Here is a 23,291-nt window from a genome sequence, read left to right on the forward strand (position 1 = left end):
TCTTTCATGTTGCAAGAAAGATTCTTGTAACATCAATGATGTTGTAAAATTTTCTTTCGAAACACCTATATAAAAGTGAAGACAAAAATATTTCTGTAACAAATTTCTACAGACATTTCTGCAGCATGGTCTTTGTTGCAAAAAAATTTATGCAGCATCATGTCTGTTGAAAGGTTTCTGCAACACGATTTATGTTACAAATGTTTCTGCAACACCGCTCTTGTTGCAAAGGAGATGACACACGTGGATGGGTAGATCTCACGGCCATCCCGCACGCATCCAATGGCCAGCCAGGCGGCGGATGTTTTCAACTTATCCATCGGCTGACGCGTAGCATGGCCCTGTTTTCAACTTATCCATCGGCTGACGCGTAGCATGGCCCTTTAAAATAAGTTACTTTAGTACAAAGTTGAGTTATTTATTTTGGGACTGAGGAAGTACTAATAAACTTGAGACATTTATTTTAAGGCACAGGGAGTACGTACTACATATTCCCAAAGACCTTAAATAAGTGTGCATATACAATTTTTTTTATAACAGATTAAGGAGTGGAGTAGAAAATTCATTGGGAAGATGCAAACAAACCATCCCTCTTCTCTTTAGTTACCCTACTTCCAATGAGATAAGTGCACCTAAAAAATAAGAAGAGCATATGTTGAATGTTATTGATAATGACCTAAGTGCTTGTAAAAAAAATAAGAAGACCATATGTTGAATGTTATTGGTCTTGATTCTTGTGTGATGAGAGAGAAATATATTTTTCTACTTTAAAATGCACTAGAAGGATAAAAATACACTTTTTCTAGATAAAATTTGAATGCTAAACGAACCCTTATTTGAGGACAAAGGGAGTAAACAATACAATCTGCCTCGGAAGATGTAACTCAGAAAGCAAGAAACCAACGCGATAACCAACCGGATCCAGATTGGTTAAGAGCAACTCTAGCAGATGCCGTATAATCCCATCCTACAAAATCGTTTCATGGTTCCACAAGAATTTTGCGGGAAGTGATGCCTCCAAGAAGAACAGATCTCGCAAAAGCTTACAGCTAACTTAAAAACTTGGATAAAACATAATTCCCGCTACATAGTTCATCACACAACACACTGGAGTTCATCACATACATAGATAAACATAGATCTAGCCGCAGGAACGACGACGGCTTAGTGCTTGATGCCAAGGAAGAACGCCTCCGCCGACTGGGGGCAAGCGTGGGCGAAGGCGTGCTCCTCCTTCGCCGCCAGCCTCTCGGCGGTCCCTGCTTCTTCGGCCTCGATGACGCTCGTTGCGACAAGGAGCTCTGCATCTGTCCTACGGCAAGCCACGGTGTGCGGGTAGAGCTCCTCATGGAGCCGGTCGAAGTAGGCCCAAGTTGATCGCCCGCCTCTTCAGAAGAGGCGGCCGCGCTGCAGCGCTTTCTCCGACCGCCAAGCTTCGACCAGGGGGTGGGGGAGCGGAGGGAGTTGCTGGCCACCGCGCCGCCATGCAAGATCTTGCGTGGCGCCAACCCGCCACGGCCATGGCCTCCACGCCTGTGTGCGAATCCCGCCATCGCTCACCGGAAAAACAAATTCTCCGCTGGGTGGAATCGCTCGATGGAGTTAGAAAGGGAGGCGGCAAAGGAGAAGGGAGACGACGGAGAAAATGAATCACAAACCCTAAATCGTGCGTGGTCCGGTAGATATAGCGGCCAAGAGCGGTTTAACGGCCGCTTGTATATTTTTTACGGGCCGGGTCAAATATAGTGGACATGTTCGGACCGCAAAACAGGCAAAAATGCCATATTGGTCTGTATTATGCGGGCCGACTGGCGAGGTTATAGGGCATCAGTTGCTCTAATAGCGGAGACGTGGACGCTAGAATCTGCAGCCACCCATGACGACGTGGGTGATGGAAGTGATGGCCATGCGTGCGAATTCATTCATCGCTAAAACCTTGTCAATGTCTCCTCTGACCGTGAGATGGTGCTATAGCGAACTCTTGTTTGACGTCTCTTCTGTCTGAGACTATGTCTTATGGTCTGGACGACGTCTGTCACACTAGTGTCTCCTCCAAAGCTGGTTGTGTTTCTAGGCACGTCAAGGGCCCTTGTGTTTCTGCCCTAGATAAGTAAGTGGTTGCGGGGCCTTGATGGGGTTTCCCCCTCACCCCACCCTCTTCCTCCTCAAGTCTCACCCCAAGCTCAAGCCCTCTCATCTCCACTCAATCCTCCTTCAAATCCTTCCAAATCGGTGGCATGTGTCCTTGGATTTGGTCACTTTTCCGTTCCTTGAGGTAATCTCCTTCATCTCTCAAGTTATTATTGGTTGGATTTTTGTATTTGGATGGCTTTGTTCATGTGAATCCTAACCCTAGTTGTGAAGATTTCTCCCTAATATAATGTTTGTGATGTTTAGTAATTAGTTTGGTCGGTCCAATCTCTTATATCACTAAGATCCTTAGGGGTGGAAGCCCTGAGAGTCAATTGCGGTGATCAATTTACTGGGTGACCGATTTTGACTTGGTCCTGCATTGCTGTCATACGCTGCTATCTGTGGAGATAATCTGCTATCTATGGAGGGGCTGGGCAGCCGGTGGGTCCTTTTGGGCAGTGAGAGGGGGCGGTGGGCCAAGGCTGACGGTGAGGGAAATGGTGGGCCTTTTGGTAAGCCTGGTGGGCGGTGTGGTGGCTGTGGGTGACTCCATACGTGTTGAGTGGGCGCATCGGGCCGGCTATGCACAGAAGGGAGAGGCGGGCCCGGGAGGGGTCTGGGGTGTTCGGTGCTGGCGACTTGGGTGATTCGTGTCGTCGGCGTTGTCACTGGAGGAGCTCGGGCAGTGCCTGCGTTCATGCTCTTCGATGTCCTTGGTCTGTCTATGCGCTGCTAATGTCGGAGCCTTGGAAAGTTCCAATGTGCACTCGTTGTGGATGCATCTGCGCCTAGCGGGAGACTACGGGCAACCTGTAAGACCACTGGCAAGGGTCGGAGGTCCAGTACTCCCGCGCAGCGGCGAACAGGCTCACGTAGTGTCCGCACCACCATAGCCTGCACATTGCAGGAGGTTACAAGCAAGCTACGAGACCAGCAACGGGGCTAGGTAAACAAAACCCCCACCATTCCCTTCCGTGCATGCTTCTCTGGTGTTTGGTGTTCGCCCTTCATGCTTGCTCCCTTTATTATGTTGCAACTGCTGGAGGCTTTCTGGAAGATGATATTATGGGCCTGGTCCCTGCACTTGAGTTCCATGATAGCGGGGCGTTGGAGCACCTCAGAAATGTGATGCCAAGGACAGCGATCCCAGCCTCAACTTGAAGGTCACACCGGAGCCGACTGAGTACAACAACTAGGAAAATGAGCAGATGTTTGTCATCCACAAGATACTCGAATCCTGGTTGTGTCGTGTTTTCTAACTCCCACCTCTAAACAACATAATAGAAGCAGGACTAGGGCACATCTGATCAGGTCTAAGTGACACTCAGGTAATGAAATTCAACCCCTTCACTTTGAATTCTTCTTTCAAATCTAAGGCGAAGTCGTGTAGCTAACACATATGAAAAAAATTCAGGAGTTCTCCTTTCCATGGCTTATTTGTGTTCTGTTAGGGTAGCAAAGGCTTCATAGTGTCCACTTTTTGAATGACTTAGTTGGACTGGGTGGTCCATATTGATGACATTTGTACAATGTGATTCAGTGATATGCTCATTGTGGAAGGCTGTACAACTTCTGTTTCATGAGATTTTTTAACTTGGCCTAAATTGTTCACTATATGATGCAGCTCAATAGGCGGTAAAAGTAATTTCCCCCAATTGGTGTATTCTTAGTTTCTCACATTCTTAACCACCTGGATCATTCCAACTGCTAATTGGTCTCCGAGTTAGAAAATTCGTGTAGGAGATAGTGATGAACCAAAGTGTAAGGTGGAGACGGGTATACAAGTGAGCAATTTGATAATTCATCTTACTTTTCTACCTATAGTTTCAAGAAGGTGGAGCTATAGCTGGAAGGTAGAGGAGAGACATATGTACCTTTTTGTGTTCCTCCTCCACTTTCGAACATATGGATATATGACTGTTTATGGCAAGCATGATCATAAATGGTTGTGGATGTGCAAAGAAAGGTATAGAGCAGATCATGAAGATCTTTTTTATGATACATCTACTTCAAGCACATGGTCTTATTTTTTAACTTATATGCCATTATGTTATCATCTAACAAAAAATCCATGAAAAATCAGGGAATATGGAACTCTTTTTATGAGTGCAGATCGAATTTAAACTACGTGTTTATACCATTGAAGTGAAAAGCAATATTTACCCCTAATAGGTTGTAGGTTGTTTTCACAAGAAAAAACCATGCTACAAGAGACCTAATCACTTCTAGATAATATGGTACAATATTATGCCACTTGGCTGGTAAAGTTCCGTTGGACATTTAATGCACTCCAATGGGTGCAACTATAACAATGCAATCAAATAGCTAGTACAATGAAGATAAGTATACCCAACTAACCTATCCAGTGATCATCCATTTGTTGATTTCTCTTCACTGTATTTGGTTTGATCAGGCTTTCGTTTACATCCAACAGACAAGTTGTGGCGTGAAACCTATTTAACAGTGTGTTCAATGCTCTCGCAAACCCATGACTCAAAGAATGACCATATATTAGCATGCCAAAATTTAAGTTGTTTATCGACCTATATGCAATATTGCATCTTCTGTGTAGAGGATCGTTCCCTATTATTTTGCTACCAAAGACCTTGAAAATGAAACGATGGGAGTACTTAGAAGGGCAAACTCCATTCATTGTTATTTCCTTTCGAGATACTTAGCTATTGAAACAAACAATATTATTTTTGTGCATACCTTTTATTCACTTACTTCGGTATGTCTTAGTTTAATCAAAGCAATCCTTTTTTTGTGGATATACCAATATAGCGTTGTTTAGATAAACCATTTCCAAAATGCAATCATAAAAATTTATGTATGTGTATTTGAAAATGCATATTTATTTATGGAATGATGGTCTTCGATATGTCAAGGTGATCTCAATGAAGAGCATTGCAGGTTGGGTGGCGCACCGAGCGATGCATTGCTACTTGTGAGCTACATTGGGATTCCCTCGAAGAGGAGAGGATGATGCAGTGTAGTAGAGATAAGTATTTCCATCAGTTAAGAACCAAGGTTATGAATCCAGTAGGAGAATCACATAGAGCCTCGTGAATAGCACCTGCACACACAAAAGCAAATACTTGCACCCAACGCAAACAAGGGGGTTGTCAACCCCCTCGACTATTATGTGCAAGGATTAAATCTCATAGTGGTAGGTAATAAAACAAGGGGGTTGTCAATCCACTCATATTGTTTTTAGGAGAGCCTGGGTGGGAGGTTGGTAGGAGTTAACCATCGCGTGCCCCGACCTTCATGCAAAGGAAGACACTCAATAATAAATCGTGCTCCAACTTCTTAGCATAACTAAAGACTATACGTGCATGCTTCGGGAATCACAAACCTTAACACCAATATTCTTACTAAACCACAATTATTCACTAGTAAAACCCACATATTATCATCTCTATATCGCAAAGCTATTGCAAGGAATCAAACTTATCATATTCAGTGATCTACATGAAAGTTTTTATTATATTCCTCTTGAATACCTATCATATCATGACCAATTTCATAACCCATACATGTTGCCATTACTATTTATTAGATTCTCAAAAAGATATAAGTGAAGCATGAGAGTGCAAATATTTCTTTAAAATATTACCACCACCGTGCTCTAAAAGATGTAAGTGAAGCACTAGAGCAACTGCCTAGCTCAAAAGATATAAGTGAAGCACATAGAGTATTCTAACAAATCATGAATAAATGTGTGTCCCTCTCAAAAGGTGTGTGCAACAAACAATGATTGTGGAAAACTAAAAAGCAAACAAAGCAAAGACTCGTATGATACACAACGCTTCAAGAAAAACTCATATCACGTGATAAATAAAAATATAGCTCCAAGTAATATATCAATGGATTGTAAATGAAAGAGGGGATGCCATCCGGGGCATCCCCAAGTTTAGATGCTTGGTGGTCCTTGAATATTACCGTGGAGTGCCTTGGGCATCGCCAAGTTTAGGGTCTAGCCACTCCTTATTCCTTCATTCATCATGATCGCACCCAGAACTTGAAAACCTCAGCACACAAAACTCAACAGAAACCTCGTGAGATCCGTTAGTATAACAAGCAAATCATAAACTTTAGGTAGTGTTGTCAATCCGTTCATATTTTATTATTTCATAATACCTACTGTATTCTAACTTCTCCATGACTTATACCCCCTGATATAATCCATAGCATCATTAAAACAAGCAAATTATGCAACAAAAACAGAACCTGTCAAAAACAGAACAGACTGTAACGATATGAACAAACGCAATACTTATGTAACTCCAAAAATTCTGAAAAATTAGGAAAACATGTCCATTTGTATATCAATAATGTGTAAAAAGTTGAGAATTTTATCACGTTCCAGTGAATTTAAAGAATTTCAGTACTGGGCAAAAAAAAATCTGTTTTTTCACAGAATCAAGTCAACTATCAACCAAATCATCCCAAAGGCTTTACTTGGCACAAACAATAATTAAAAAATCAAAACACAATCATAATAGTAGCATAATTGTGTGAGCACAAAAAAACAGAAAAGAAAACAAGAAAAATAAGATAACTATTGGGTTGCCTCCCAACAAGCGCTATTGTTTTATGCCCCTAGCTAGGCGTAATGCATAGTTTCAAGTGTTGTCATCCTTCAAGTCCAACTCCTCAATTACACATCCACACTTCCTAGGAGAGATGGCATACATATTTTTAATAATCACACTCCTAGGAACAAAGTCAAGAAATTTGTTTTCAGTAATGGGTTTCTTTATTAGATCAACGAAGTTGGGGTGCACACTAATCATTTTGAGATCTTTTCTATTACTAGATGATGCACCTCTGTTCTTAGGAACATAAATAAACTTAGGGTTCTTACTAGGAGGAGTTTTCTCAAAAGTTTTAACGGAAGCAAAAGCGGAACCCAAGTTATTAATAACACCTTCCAATTTATCAATTCTAGAGGGACTTTGTTCTATCCTCTCATTAGTTATTGGTTCGTTTTCTTTTAGCATCTTCAATGTAGTTCCTACCTTTGATCCAAATTGAGTTACTTTATAAAGGATCTTTTTTCTAGATTTTCAGTATGTTCTATGGTAAGCATTTTGTTTTCAATAGATTCCAATCTCTGCATAGCATGTTCTAAAGTCAATGTTGTTTCATTAATAGTAATAGGTGGTGATCCCACTAAATTTCCCATAGCATTTAAAGAATCCATAGGGTGACTACTCAAAGATCATCCTCCGGTGATAGTGTCAAGCACAAATCTATACCAAGTACTAACACCCACATAAAAATTGTGAAGAAGAACGGTAGTAGATTGCTTGCGAGTGGACCTATTCTGAGCATCGCAAATTCTATGCCAAGCATCTTGTAAACTTTCTCCTCCCCTTTGTTTAAAATGAAGTACTTTATTCTCGGGGGTACAAGCAAATAAAAATGTTTTTGTGTTTTTGTGAAAAAAAGAAGTGGGGAAGATGAAAACGAGAAGAAAAAGCAAATAAAAATGAAAAAAATAAGAGCAAGTAGATGATAGTTTGTGCAATGGTACTTGATAGGTTCTGATGATGTCTCCCCAGCAATGGGCGCCAGAAATTCTTCCTGCTACTTGTGAGTTGCGTTGGGATTTCCTCGAAGAGGAGAGGATGATGCAGTAGAGTAGATATAAGTATTTCCCTCAGTAAGAACCAAGGTTATCAATCCAGTAGGAGAATCACACAAAGCCTTGTGAATAGCACATGCACACACAAAAGCAAATACTTGCACCCAATGCAAACAAGGGGGTTGTCAATCCCCTCGGCGGTTAATTGCAAGGATTAAATCTCATAGTGGTAGGTAATAAAATAAAATGAAAAACAAAATAAAATAGCAGCAAGGTATTTATTGTGTTTTTATATATGATAAAATTAGACTCGGGGGCCATAGTTTTCACTAAAGGCTTCTCTCTCGAGCACATAACATATGGTGGGTGAACAAATTACTGTTGGGCAATTGATAGAAAAGCACATAGTTATGACGACATTCAAGGCAATTATCATGTATATAGGCATCACGTCCGAGACAAGTAGACCTACTCTTGCCTACATCTACTACTATTACTCCACCCATCAACCAATATCTAGCATGCATCTAGGGTATTAAGTATAAAACAGAGTAACACCTTAAGCAAGATGACATGATGTAGACAAAATGAACTTAAAAACATACTCACACGGCCACATCTTGAATTCTAGCATGTGCTCAAACATCGAACTTTCCTTAGGTAAGATATCTTGGACTCATCGAATGTACTATTCGGGCACAGTCTAGGCTCAGTTGTCTTACTCATGCCACCATCAACTATAGCCTTATGGGCAAGGCTAACATCACAAAACAATGGCACTCGATCCCGACCGGTGATTTTTGTGTACCACTTTGCTTCTTTATCCGTGAATCCATCATCATCCAAATCATTCTCCGTGCCATCATCATCCAAGTCATACGCACAAGCACGTTGATAGATGATGTCAAGGTTCATGTCCTTATGCCTGACTTGAGCCTCTATGTCACCAAGATCATTTTTGTGCCTCTCATCCTCTTGCTCGGAGTCATGACCACCCTCATTCACCGGTGCACCACCGACACACTCATATTGGGGATCCACATTGACAAATTAGCTTGTTTGCTGCCATGTTGAATATCTTTCACCTTGAATTTATTCTATTGGATAACAAGAGGTTGGCTCATTGCATTGATGGCCTTGCACTTCAACAGTTTGCTCAAAAATTGGCGGCACACTTCTAATTGAGCTCATATCATCTAACAAGGTTTGCCTCAAGTCAACATGAAAAAGAGAAATTTTGACCACCTTAGTGGCAAACACTTCAAGTGATTTGACTTCCAAGGATGGAACAACCTCCTTATATGCACCTCGTTGCAAATTTGACTTGATAGGCGTCGTCTTCACTCAACACTTATGTCCCACCCCAAGATCATATCTTCCTACTAGTTGCACTTGGTCACTTATATCCATCCAATTTAATCTAATTCTTATCCCTTTGACAACCTCCTCATAGCTAGGACTTGTAAGAAATTCAACACTTCCTCATCATTGTCAACAATCTTGACATGCATAAATGCCCCCTTGTCAACATATTGAACATTCACGATCCTCTCCATCCAAAAACCGACAGGACCATAATAAGTAATTACAAAGAGCAATAAAAATCTACCACATGCCATGCAAAACAAGTTACAACATTACACCTAATCCTAACCCTAACTCTAAATCCTAAATACTAATCATAACCCTGACTCCTAACATTAAACCTAACCCAAACCCAAAACCTTGTTCATCCACATCATGTATGACCACTACTAAAAGCGATAGCGTGCTTTGCTGCACCGAAATATTACAATGACGCCTGCAGATATTGTGAATGTGTGACAGACATGTGATGATGACCACTCAATAGTTCACTGCGCCATCCTGCATGGTTTGGAATCAAGGCTCCAAATTTTTTTGAGTGCCACGGGGCATATGAGTGGATTGAGGAACTAAAAATGGCATTTCAGACTCATGCCCGTGTGGAGATGTATGATGCCATAGATGGATTCTTTAGATGTAAGATGGAAGAGAACAACTCCGTTAGCGAGCATGTACTCAAGATATCTAGGTGTTGGGGAACGTAGTAATATCAAAATTTTCCTACGCACACGCAAGATCATGGTGATGCATAGCAACAAGAGAGGAGAGTATCGTCCACATACCCTCGTAGACCGTAAGCGGAAGCGTTATGAGAACGCGGTTGATGTAGTCGTACGTCTTCACGATCCGACCGATCCAAGTACCGAACGTACGACACCTCTGAGTTCAGCACACGTTTAGCTCGATGACGTCCCACGAACACCGATCCAGCAGAGCTTCACAGGAGAGTTCCGTCAGCACGGCGGCGTGATGACGGTGATGATGTTGCTACCGACACAGGGCTTCTCCTAAGCACCGCTACGATATGATTGAGGTGGATTATGATGGAGGGGGGCACCGCACACGGCTTGGAACAATCAACTTGTGTGTTCTAGGGTGTCCCTGCCCCCGTATATAAAGGAGCAAGGGGGGAGGCCAGCCGGCCCTTGCAGGGCGCGCCAGGAGGAGGAGTCCTCCTCCTAGTAGGAGTAGGACTCCCCTTTCCCACTCCTACTAGGAGGGGGAAAGGAAGGAGGAGAGGGAGAAGGAAAAGGGGGGCGCCGCCCCCCTTCCCTAGTCCAATTTGGACCAGAGGGGGAGGGGCGCGCGGCCTGCCCTGGCCGGCCCTCTCTCTCTCTCCACTAAGGCCCATGTGGCCCATTACTTCTTCGGGGGGGGGGGGGTTCCGGTAACCCTCCGACACTCCGGTTTTCTCTAAAATCACCCGGAACACTTCCGGTATCCGAATATAGTCATCCAATATATTAATCTTTATGCCTCGACCATTTCGAGACTCCTCGTCATGTCCGTGATCACATCCGGAACTCCTAACTACCTTAGGCACATCAAATCACATAAACTCATAATACCGATCGTCACCGAACGTTAAGCGTGCGGACCCTACGAGTTCGAGAACTATGTAGACATGACCGAGACACTTCTTCGGTCAATAACCAATAGCGGAACCTGCATGCTCATATTGGCTCCTACATATTCTATGAAGATCTTTATCGGTCAAACCGCATAACAACATATGTGGTTCCCTTTGTCACCGGTATGTTACTTGCCTGAGATTCGATCGTCGGTATCTCAATACTTAGCTCAATCTCATTACCGGCAAGTCTCTTTACTCGTTCCGTAATGCATCATCCCGCAACTAACTCATTAGTTGCATTGCTTGCAAGGCTTATAGTGATGTGCATTACCGAGAGGGCCCAAAGATACTTCTCCGGCAATCAGAGTGACAAATCCTAATCTCGATCTATACCAACTCAACAAGTACCATCGGAGACACCTGTAGAGCACCTTTATAATCACCCAGTTACGTTGTGACGTTTGGTAGCACACAAAGTGTTCCTCCGGTAATCGGGAGTTACATAATCTCATAGTCATAGGAACATGTACAAGTCATGAAGAAAGCAATAGCAGTAAACTAAAATGATCAAGTGCTAAGCTAACAGAATGGGTCAAGTCAATCACATCATTCTCCTAATGATGTGATCCCGTTTATCAAATGACAACTCATGTCTATGGTTAGGAAACATAACCATCTTTGACTAACGAGCTAGTTAAGTAGAGGCATACTAGTGACACTCTGTTTGTCTATGTATTCACACATGTATTGTGTTTCCGGTTAATACAATTCTAGAATGAATAATAAACATTTATCATGAAATAAGGAAATGAATAATAACTTTATTATTACCTCTAGGGCATATTTCCTTCAGTCTCCCACTTGCACTAGAGTCAATAATCTAGATTACACAGTAATGATTCTAACACCCATGGAGCCTTGGTGCTGATCATGTTTTTCTCGTGAGAGAGGCTTAGTCAACGGGTCTGCAACATTCAAATTCGTATGTATCTTGTAAATCTCTATGTCTCCCACCTAGACTTGATCGCAGATGGAATTGAAGGGTCTCTTGTTGTGTTTGGTTCTCTTGTGAAATATGGATTCCTTTGCCAAGGCAATTGCACCAGTATTGTCACAAAAGATTTTCATTGGACCCGATGCACTAGGTATGACACCTAGATCGGATATGAACTCCTTCATCCAGACTCCTTCATTTGCTTCTTCCGAAGCAGCTATGTACTCCGATTCACACGTAGATCCTGTCATGACGCTTTGTTTAGAACTGCTCCAACTGACAGCTCCACCATTCAATATAAACACGTATCCAGTTTGCGACTTAGAATCGTCCGGATCAGTGTCAAAGCTTGCATCGACGTAACCATTTACGACGAGCTCTTTGTCACCTCCATAAACGAGAAACATATCCTCAGTCCTTTTCAGGTATTTCAGGATGTTCTTGACCGCTGTCCAGTGATCCACTCCTGGATTACTTTGGTACCTCCCTACTAAACTAATAGCAAGGCACACATCAGGTCTGGTACACAGCATTGCATACATGATAGAGCCTATGGCTGAAGCATAGGGAACACTTTTCACTTTCTCTCTATCTTCTGCAGTGGTCGGGCATTGAGTCTTACTCAACTTCACACCTTGTAACATAGCCAAGAACCCTTTCTTAGCTTGATACATTTTGAACTTCTTCAAAACTTTATCAAGGTATGTGCTTTGTGAAAGTCCAATTAAGCGTCTTGATCTATCTCTATAGATCTTGATGCCCAATATATAAGCAGCTTCACCGAGGTCTTTCATTGAAAAACTCTTATTCAAGTATCCTTTTATGCTATCCAGAAATTCTATATCATTTTGAAATGCTACAGAGCTCCCACTCACTTTCTTGTAAATACAGGCTTCTCCAAAAGTCTGTATAAAACCATATGCTTTGATCATACTATCAACACGTTTATTCCAACTCTGAGAGGCTTGCACCAGTCCATAAATGGATCATTGGAGCTTGCACACTTTGTTAGCACCCTTTGGATCGATAAAACTTTCAGGTTGCATCATATACAACTCTTCTTCCAGAAATCCATTCAGGAATGCAGTCTTTACATCCATTTGCCAAATTTCATAATCATAAAATGTGGCAATTGCTAACATGATTCGGACGGACTTAAGCATTGCTACGGGTGAGAAGGTCTCATCGTAGTCAACTCCTTGAACTTGTCGAAAACCTTTCGCAACAAGTCGAGCTTTGTAGACAGTAACGTTACCGTTAGTGTCAGTCTTCTTCTTGAAGATCCATTTATTCTCAACGGCTTGCCGATCATCGGGCAAGTCAACCAAAGTCCACACTTTGTTCTCATAGTTCGTAGGTTCGTCATGGTCAAGTAACATGACCTCTAGAACAGGATTACCGTACCACTCTGGTGCGGATCTTACTCTGGTTGACCTACGAGGTTCGGTAGTATCTTGATCTGAAGTTTCATGATCATCATCATTAGCTTCCTCACTAATTGGTGTAGGTGTCACAGGAACCGGTTTTTGTGATGGACTACTTTCCAATAAGGGAGCATGTACAGTTACCTCATCAAGTTCTACTTTCCTCCCACTCACTTCTTTTGAGACAAACTCCCTCTCTAGAAAGGATCCATTCTTAGCAACAAATGTCTTGCCTTCGGACTTGTGATAGAAGGTGTACCCAACAGTCTCCTTTGGGTATCCTATGAAGACACATTTCTCCAATTTAGGTTCGAGCTTATCAGGTTGAAGCTTTTTCACATAAGCATCGCAGCCCCAAACTTTAAGAAACGACAACTTTGGTTTCTTGCCAAACCATAGTTCATAAGGCGTCGTCTCAACGGATTTAGACGGTGCCCTATTTAACGTGAATGTAGCTGTCTCTAAAGCATAACCCCAAAATGATAGCGGTAAATCAGTAAGAGACATCATAGATCGCACCATATCTAGTAAAGTACAATTACGGCGTTCGGACACACCATTACGCTGTGGTGTTCCGGGTGGCGTGAGTTGCGAAACTATTCCGCATTGTTTCAAATGAAGACCAAACTCCTAACTCAAATATTCTCCTCCACGATCAGATCATAGAAACTTTATTTTCTTGTTATGATGATTTTCCACTTCACTCTGAAATTCTTTGAACTTTTCAAATGTTTCAGACTTATGTTTCATCAGGTAGATATACCCATATCTGCTCAAATCATCTGTGAAGGTGATAAAATAACGATACCCGCCGCGAGCCTCAACATGCATCGGACCACATACATCAGTATGTATGATTTCCAACATATCTGTTGCTCGCTCCATAGTTCCGGAGAACGGCGTTTTAGTCATCTTTCCCATGAGGCATGGTTTGCAAGTACCAAGTGATTCATAATCAAGTGATTCCAAAAGTCCATCAGAATGGAGTATCTTCATGCGCTTTACACCAATATGACCTAAATGGCAGTGCCACAAATAAGTTGCACTATCATTATTAACTCTGCATCTTTTGGCTACAACATTATGAATATGTGTATCACTACTATCAAGATTCATTAAAAATAGACCACTCTTCAAGGGTGCATGACCATAAAATATATTACTCATATAAATAGAACAACCATTATTCTATGATTTAAATGAATAACCGTCTCGCATCAAACAAGATCCAGATATAATGTTCATGCTCAACGCTGGGACCAAATAACAATTATTCAGGTCTAAAACTAATCCCGAAGGTAGATGTAGAGGTAGCGTGCCGACGGCGATCACATCGACTTTGGAACCATTGCCCACGCGTACCGTCACCTCGTCCTTAGCCAATCCTCGCTTAATCTGTAGTCCCTGTTTCGAGTTGCAAATATTAGCAACATAACCAGTATCAAATACCCAGGTGCTACTACGAGCTTTAGTAAGGTACACATCAATAACATGTATATCACATATACCTTTGTTCACCTTGCCATCCTTCTTATCCACCAAATACTTGGGGCGGTTCCGCCTCCAGTGACCAGTACCTTTGCAGTAGAAGCACTCAGTCTCAGGCTTAGGTCCAGACTTGGGTTTCTTCTCTTGAGCAGCAACTTGTTTGCCGTTCTTCTTGAAGTTCCCTTTCTTCTTCCCTTTACCATTTTTCTTGAAACTAGTGGTCTTGTTGACCATCAACACTTGATGCTCCTTATTGATTTCTACCTCCGCAGCTTTTAGCATTGCGAAGAGCTCGGGAATCGTCTTATCCAACCCTTGCATGTTATAGTTCATCACGAAGCCCTTGTAGCTTGGTGGCAGTGATTGAAGAACTCTGTCAATGACACTATCAACATGAAGATTAACTCCCAGCTGAGTCAAGTGGTTATGGTACCCAGACATTCTGAGTATATGTTCACTAACAGAACTATTCTCCTCCATCTTGCAGTTGTAGAACTTATTGGAGACTTCATATCTCACAATCTGGGCATTTGCTTGAAATATTAACTTCAACTCCTGGAACATCTCATATGCTCCATGTCGTTCAAAACATCGTTGATGTCCCGGTTCTAAGCCGTAAAGCATGGCACACTGAACTATCGAGTAGTCATCAGCTTTGCTCTGCCAGACGTTCATAACATCTGGCATTGCTCCCGCAACGGGTTTGGCACCTAGCGGTGCTTCCAGGACGTAATTCTTCTATGCAGCAATGAGGATAATCCTCAAGTTATGGACCCAGTTCATGTAATTGCTACCATCATCTTTCAACTTTGCTTTCTCAAGGAATGCATTAAAATTCAATGGAACAATAACACGGGCCATCTATCTACAACAAAATAGACAAGAAAAATACTATCATGTACTAAGTTCATGATAAATTAAAGTTCAATTAATCATATTTAAGAACTCCCACTTAGATAGACATCCCTCTAATCATCTAAGTGATCACGTGATCCAAATCAACTAAACCATGACCGATCATCATGTGAAATGGAGTAGTTTTCAATGGTGAACATCACTATGTTGATCATATCTACTATATGATTCACGTTCGACCTTTCGGTCTCAGTGTTCCGAGGCCATATCTGCATATGCTAGGATCGTCAAGTTTAACCCGAGTATTTCTGCATGTGCAAAACTGGCTTGCACCTGTTGCATGTGAACATAGAGCTTATCACACCCGATCATCACGTGGTGTCTCGGCACGACGAACTTTGGCAACAATGCATACTCAGGGAGAACACTTGTACCTTGAAATTTAGTGAGAGATCATCTTATAATGCTACCGTCAATCAAGCAGAATAAGATACATAAAGGATAAACATCACATGCAATCAATATAAGTGATATGATATGGCCATCATCATCTTGTGCCTTTAATCTCCATCTCCAAAGCACCGTCATGATCACCATCGTCACCGGCGTGACACCTTGATCTCCATCGTAGCATCATTGTCGTCTCGCCAAATATTGCTTCTACGACTATCTCTACCGTTTAGTGATAAAGTAAAGCAATTACAGGGCGATTGCATTGTATACAATAAAACGACAACCATATGGCTCCTGCCAGTTCCCGATAACTCCGTTACAAAACATGATCATCTCATACAATAAAATATAGCATCATGCCTTGACCATATCATATCACAACATGCCCTGCAAAAACAAGTTAGACGTCCTCTACTTTGTTGTTGCAAGTTTTACATGGCTGCTACGGGCTGAGCAAGAACCGTTCTTACCTACGCATCAAAACCACAATGATATTTCGTCAAGTTAGTGTTGTTTTAACCTTCAACAAGGACCGGGCGTAGTCACACTCGGTTCAACTAAAGTTGGAGAAACTGACACCCGCCAACCACCTGGGTGCAAAGCACGTCGGTAGAACCAGTCTCGCATAAGCGTATGCGTAATGTCGGTCCGGGTTGCTTTATCCAATAATACCGCCAAACCAAAGTATGACATGCTGGTAAGCAGTATGACTTGTATCGCCCACAACTCACTTGTGTTCTTACTCGTGCATATAACATCTACGCATAAACCTGACTCGGATGCCACTGTTGGGGAACGTAGTAATTTCAAAATTTTCCTACGCACACGCAAGATCATGGTGATGCATAGCAACGAGAGAGAAGAGTATCGTCCACGTACCCTCGTAGACCGTAAGCGGAAGCATTATGAGAACGCAGTTGATGTAGTCATACGTCTTTACGATCCGACCGATCCAAGTACCGAACGTACGGCACCTCCGAGTTCCGCACACGTTCAGCTCGATGATGTCCCACGAACTCCGATCTAGCAGAGCTTCACAGAAGAGTTCCGTCAGCACGATGGCGTGACGCCGGTGATGATGTTGCTACCGACGCAGGGCTTCTCCTAAGCACCGCTACGATATGATCGAGGTGGATTATGGTGGAGGGGGCACCGCACATGGCTTGGAATAATCAACTTGTGTGTTCTCGGGTGCCCCCTGCCCCCGTATATAAAGGAGCAAGGGGGAGGCCGGTCGGTCCTTGCAGGGCGTGCCAGGAGGAGGAGTCCTCCTCCTAGTAGGAGTAGGAATCCCCTTTCCTACTCCTACTAGGAGGGGGAAAGGAAGAAGGAGAGGGAGAAGGAAAAGGGGGGGCGCCACCCCCCTTCCCTAGTCCAATTCGGACCAGAGGGGGAGGGGGGTGCGGCCTGCCCTGGACGGCCCTCTCTCTCTCCACTAAGGCCCATGTGGCCCATTACTTTTCCCGGGGGGGTTTCTGTAACCCTCCGGCACTCCGTTTTCTCCGAAATCACCCGGAACACTTCCGGTATCCGAATATAGTCGTCCAATATATTAATCTTTATGTCTCGACCATTTCAAGACTCCTCATCATGTCCGTGATCACATCTGGGACTCCAAACTAGCTTCGGTACATCAAATCACATAAACTCATAATATCGATCGTCACCTAAGGTTAAGCGTGCGGACCCTACGGGTTCGAGAACTATGTAGACATGACCGAGACATGTCTCCGGTCAATAACCAATAGCGGAACCTGGATGTTCATATTGGCTCCTACATATTCTACGAAGATCTTTATCGGTTAAACCGCATAACAACATATGTTGTCCCCTTTGTCATCGGTATGTTACTTGCCCGAGATTCGATCGTTGGTATCTCAATACCTAGCTCAATCTCGTTACCGGCAAGTCTCTTTACTCGTTCCGTAATGCATCATCCCGCAACTAACTCATTAGTTGCATTTCTTGCAAGGCTTATCCTGATGTGCATTACCGAGAGGGCCTAGAGATACCTCTCCGACAACCGGAGTGACAAATCCTAATCTTGATCTATACCAACTCAACAAGTACCATTGGAGACACCTGTAGAGCAACTTTATAATCATCCAGTTACGTTGTGACGTTTGGTAGCACACAGAGTGTAACGCCCGGATAATTAGGCGACAGTAAAACTCTGCTAATCATGCCACATCACCTCCGTCATTGTTGCTAATCTCTTGCTAGTTCAAAAACCAATTCAAAAATCAATTCAAAATATCGCAAACAACAAATGTTTCCAAACATTGAAACAAAAATGTTCGGTGGGTGCCAAATTTTGCACTGGTAATTATTATGGAGAAAACTCATTTTTAGGAAAGGCCTAAATATTTTAAATTGAATTAAAACAGAAAGGAAAATAAATAAATAAAAGAGCAAAAGGAGAAAACAAAACGAAAGCGGGAAAAGAAACCCCCCAAACCCCTTGGTCCGCCTGGCCCAGCTAGCCAACAGCCGGCCCGGCCCCCCTGCCTCGTCTCCCTTCACTGTTCCCCCGTCCCGGGTCGGAACAGGGGCGCGTTTCCGCTCGACCGCCTCGCTGGCATCGACGCCGGGAGGGGATAAGGCTGCCACGCCCCCGCCTCCTCGATCCCATCTCTCACTCACCCCCGCTCTCCCTGTTGGCCCCTGCGCCTCCCCTTCCCTCAGATCCACCTCGCCGCTTCTCCTTTCCCATCGCATCCGAGCGCCACCGCCGCCATGGCTCCGGCCTAGCCACGGCCACCGTGCCCACCTCGCCGCCCCACTGTGTCTCCAAGGGCCTCCGTTGTCCGTTGCTTCGACTGGTGCACCTTGTTAGAGTTCGGAGCCACCGCAACGCCCACGACGCCGCCGTCTTCCTCCTCTGCTCCGACGAGCTTTGCCGCCGCTCTTCACCAACTCCGGCGACGCCCTCTGCTGCTACTAAACCCCAAGGGCCACCGTGTGTGCCGCTCGGTGAGCCCCCGCTTCCTCCCCTCTCTTTCTCGACGCTGTTCGCAAGTTGAACGCGCCGCCCCCAACTTGCCCGAGCGCGTCGCTGCACGCGCTCGTCGCCGGCACCCGTCCGGTGACCATTTGGTTCTGGGCTCGTACCCTCTGTGCTCGCACGCGCGCGCCGCCGCATGCTCCCTGCCGCGCGCTGCATCCCCCGTCCTCTCCTCCTCCCCCGCGCGTGCTCGACCCCTCGTGTCGCACCCCGCGCGCCCTTGCCGTGCGGCTCCTCCTCCGGCCTTCCCTGCTCGTCTACGCGCCCGCCTGGGCCTCGGCTGCCTAGGGCCGCGGCTCCGCAGCCGGTGCTCGCCGTCGCTGCCGCGCTGCGCTCGCCTCCTCCCCTGCGCGCCGCTCAGGGCCGCGCCCAGTGCGTCTCAGGGCGCGATGCCCGTGCCCAACCCTGCTGCTGCCCCCCCTACCCATTCTCTGCCGCGCTCGACCGCGGTCGACAGCACGCGCTCGCGCCCACACCCCCGCTGCCGCTCCCGCTCGTGCATCCGCCCGCTGCTGCATTCACCGGTGCCGCCGCTCAGCTCCACTCCCTCCCTGGAGCCGCCCGCGCCTTCGCGCCCCCCCTCTGACCCGGCTGCCTGCAACGCCGTCGCACCGCTACTCCCCGCCTCGCTCCATGGTGCCTCACACCGGGCTGCACTGCACCGGCCTCTGCTGCCGCGCGCCGGTGCCCCCGCGAGGCCACAGCCTCGCCTAGTGCCTCCCGGCTCTGCCTCCAGCCATCGTCACCGGCCGTCACCGACGCCGGCCGCCCGCACATCGGTGCCCCACCGCGCCCCTGCAATCGGGCGGCGCCCGCGCCCTGAGCCCAACGCCTGCATGCCCGCTAACCGCTCTGGGCCAATGCCTAACGGGCCCCACGCCCCTTTTATTAAACTGAAAAGAAAAACAATAAAAATAAAATTAATTAATTAATTAGTTAACTAAACTAATTAACGTAATTAATTATCTTTAATTAACCTAATCAATTAACTAAACTAATTAAACCTGTTTAGTTAGTCTTAGTCTATGACAGGTGGGTCCGGGTGGACCCACCGGTCAGGTTTGACTCTGGTCAGCTGGGTTGACCTGCTGACGTCATGGTGGTGTCATGCTGCCATCACCTTTCACTGTTCTGGATAATGTTTGATTTAAATAATTAAATAAATTTCAAAAATGCATAAAACTTTGGTAAATCATATAAAATAAACCGTAGCTCGGATGGAAAAACTTTGTACATGAAAGTTGCTCAGAATGACGAGACGAATCCGGATACGCAGCCCGTTCGTCCTCCACACATCCCTAGCATAGCGAACACGCAACTTTCCCCCTCCGGTTCATCTGTCCGAAAATGCAAAACACCGGGGATATTTTCCCGGTTGTTTTCCCCCTTCACCGGTATCACCACCTGTTGCGTTAGGGCACACCTAGCACCGTTACTTGTCATGTCATGCATCAATATGCATTTGTTTGCATTGTATCCATTGTTTCTTCCCCCTCTTCTCTCTGGTAGACTACGAGACTGACGCCACTGCTGGTGCCCCGATCGACTACGTTGTTGACGACCCCTCCTTCTTGCCAGAGCAACCAAGGAAGCCCCCCTGATCACTAGATATGGCCAATTCTTCTCTCTACTGCTTGCATTAGAGTAGTGTAGCATGTTACTGCTTTCCGTTAATCCTATCCTGATGCATAGCCTATCATTGTTGCTATAGTTATTGATACCTTACCTGCAATCCTAAATGCTTAGTATAGGATGCTAGTTTATCATTAGTAGCCCTACATTCTTGTCTGTCTTCCATGCTATACTATCGGGCTGTGATCACTCGGGAGGTGATCACGGGTATATACTTACACATATTATACGATACTTGTGGTGACTAAAGATGGGTCGGCTCGAAGAGTAACCGTGAGTGATTCACGGATTGGGTCTGAAAGGACGTTTGTCCCGACGGCCCTCTGAGTGGATCTTTGTGGTGGAGCGACAGGGTAGGTTGAGACCACCTAGGAGAGAGGTGGGTCTGGCCTTGGTCGGCGTCCGCGGTTATTTCAAAATAACACGCTTAACGAGATCTGGGTATTTGATCTGAGTTTGGCCATTGGCCTATACGCACTAACCAACTACGCGGGAACAATTATGGGCACTCGACGTCATGGTATCAGCCGAAGCCTTCTTGACGTCGGTGACTAGGCGGCGCGCGCCGGGTTGGACTGGAACGCCTGCTCTTGTATAAGGGAGGCTAGGTTTGCTTGCCGGTTGCGTTCGCAATGTGCAGGTGTGCAATGGGCGATGGGCCCAGACCCCTGCGCCATAGGATTTAGACCGACGTGTTGACCTCTCTATTGTGCCTAGGTAGGGCTGCGACATGTTGATCTTCCGAGGCCGGGTATGACCTAGGAAAGTGTGTCTGGCCAAAGGGGGTCGAGCGTGTTGGGAAATGTGGTGCACCCCTGCAGGGAAGTTTATCTATTCGAATAGCAGTGTCCCTCGGTAAAAGGACGACCCAGAGTTGTACCTTGACCTTATGACAACTAGAACCGAATACTTAATAAAATACACCCTTCCAAGTGCCAGATACAACCTAGTGATCGCTCTCTCACGGGGCGACGAGGGGAGGATCGCCGGGTAGGATTATGCTATGCGATGATACTTGGTTAACTTACCATCTACTCTCTTCTTCTGCTGCAAGATGGAGGCTGCCAGAAGCATAGTCTTCGACAGGACTAGCTATCCCCCTCTTATTCTGGCATTCTACAGTTCAGTCTGCATATGCTACCCTTTTCCATTTGATACCAATGCATACATACGTAGTGTAGCTCCTTGCTCGCGAGTACTTTGGATGAGTACTCACGGTTGTTTTGGTCCCCCTTTTTCCCCTTTCGATACCCGATTGTTGCGACCGGACGATGGAGTCCAGGAGCCAGACGCCACCGTCGGCGACGACTCCTACTACACTGGAGGTGCCTACTACTACGTGCAGGCCGCTGATGATGACCAAGAGTAGTTCCGGAGGTTCCCAGACAGGAGGCTTGTGCCTCTTTCGATCTGTACCCCTAGTTTGTGCTAGCCTTCTTAAGGCAAACTTGTTTAACTTATGTTTGTACTCAGATATTGTTTCTTCCGCTGACTCGTCTATGATCGAGCTCTTGTATTCGAGCCCTCGAGGCCCCTGGCTTGTAATATGATGCTTGTATGACTTATTTTATTTTTAGAGTTGTGTTGTGATATCTTCCCGTGAGTCCCTGATCTTGATCGTACACGTTTGCGTGTATGATTAGTGTATGATTGAATCGGGGGCGTCACAAGTTGGTATCAGAGCCGACTGCCTGTAGGAATCCCCCTTCCACACTCCTTGGCCGAAGTTGAGTCTAGACATTACAAAACTTTTTACTAACATGGATGTGTGTGTCTTACGGGCCCACGTCGCCATTTGGGTGGTATAAGGAACTTTTACTCCTCGATCCTTTACTCTGGGACTCTGAACTCTCTTCTACTCGGGTTAAACGAATTTACTAACTCTAACATTAGGATCCCGTGACCACATTCACCCCAAAGTTGGATAAGCCCTAGTTATTCCTTAGAGTAGTAATTTGAACTATATCCACACAGTCATTTGACTCCTTTGAAACATCTTTGTTTTCAGATGGAACCCACGAGGCAAGTCGTGCGCCACACGAAGGCCATTGGTGTCTCGGGATCACCTGCTGTGTTAGCTGAGATGATGACCTATCTAGGTTATTGCTGGCACCTTGAGTACACCGTCTATGAGGAGTACTAGGACTTTAACCAGGAGCAGTACCGTGCCATCGTCCACCTCTACTCTCGGGAGTATGACTCCACTACCGTGCTGCACATTGCTCATGGTGTTGGAGTGACTATCGACATGGCAGTCCATGATGCTACTTATGCTGCTCTGACACATCTTCGTGGAGAGTATCGGGAGTTGGACACCTCCCCTTTCAGGCACATTTCTATCGCATCCGATGTTGGTGCGGAGGGATACTACACTGCTGCCTACTCCACTGTCACCCGAGAGCCCTTCTACCATCAGAACCTGGTTCTGCATGCTGATGGGCTGGATAGAGCTAACCGAGCTCTTCGCCATGAGTTGTACACCACCCATTAGCACCTTTATCGTGCTCTGACGCTGTTGCACCCCTTTGTCCGATCTGGTGATCTGTCGCGTTCTATGATCTACCCTGCCAGGACCGTGATGCCCCAGGGTGTCGGCTGGCCAGATGTGGGAGGCTACTCTCCCGCACTTGGTCCTCTTCTGCCACCTGAGCGTCGGATTTTGCACCAAAGTATCCGCGGACCCTAGGCTACTGACATGGAGGACTTCCCGCCGCGTCACTACCAGCTGTCAGGCTACACCTACCTCCACAGTTCCTCCTGGGACTGATGTAGGCTTG

Source organism: Triticum urartu, chromosome 4 (assembly GCF_003073215.2).
Source record: "Triticum urartu cultivar G1812 chromosome 4, Tu2.1, whole genome shotgun sequence".
Lineage (NCBI taxonomy): Eukaryota > Viridiplantae > Streptophyta > Magnoliopsida > Poales > Poaceae > Triticum > Triticum urartu.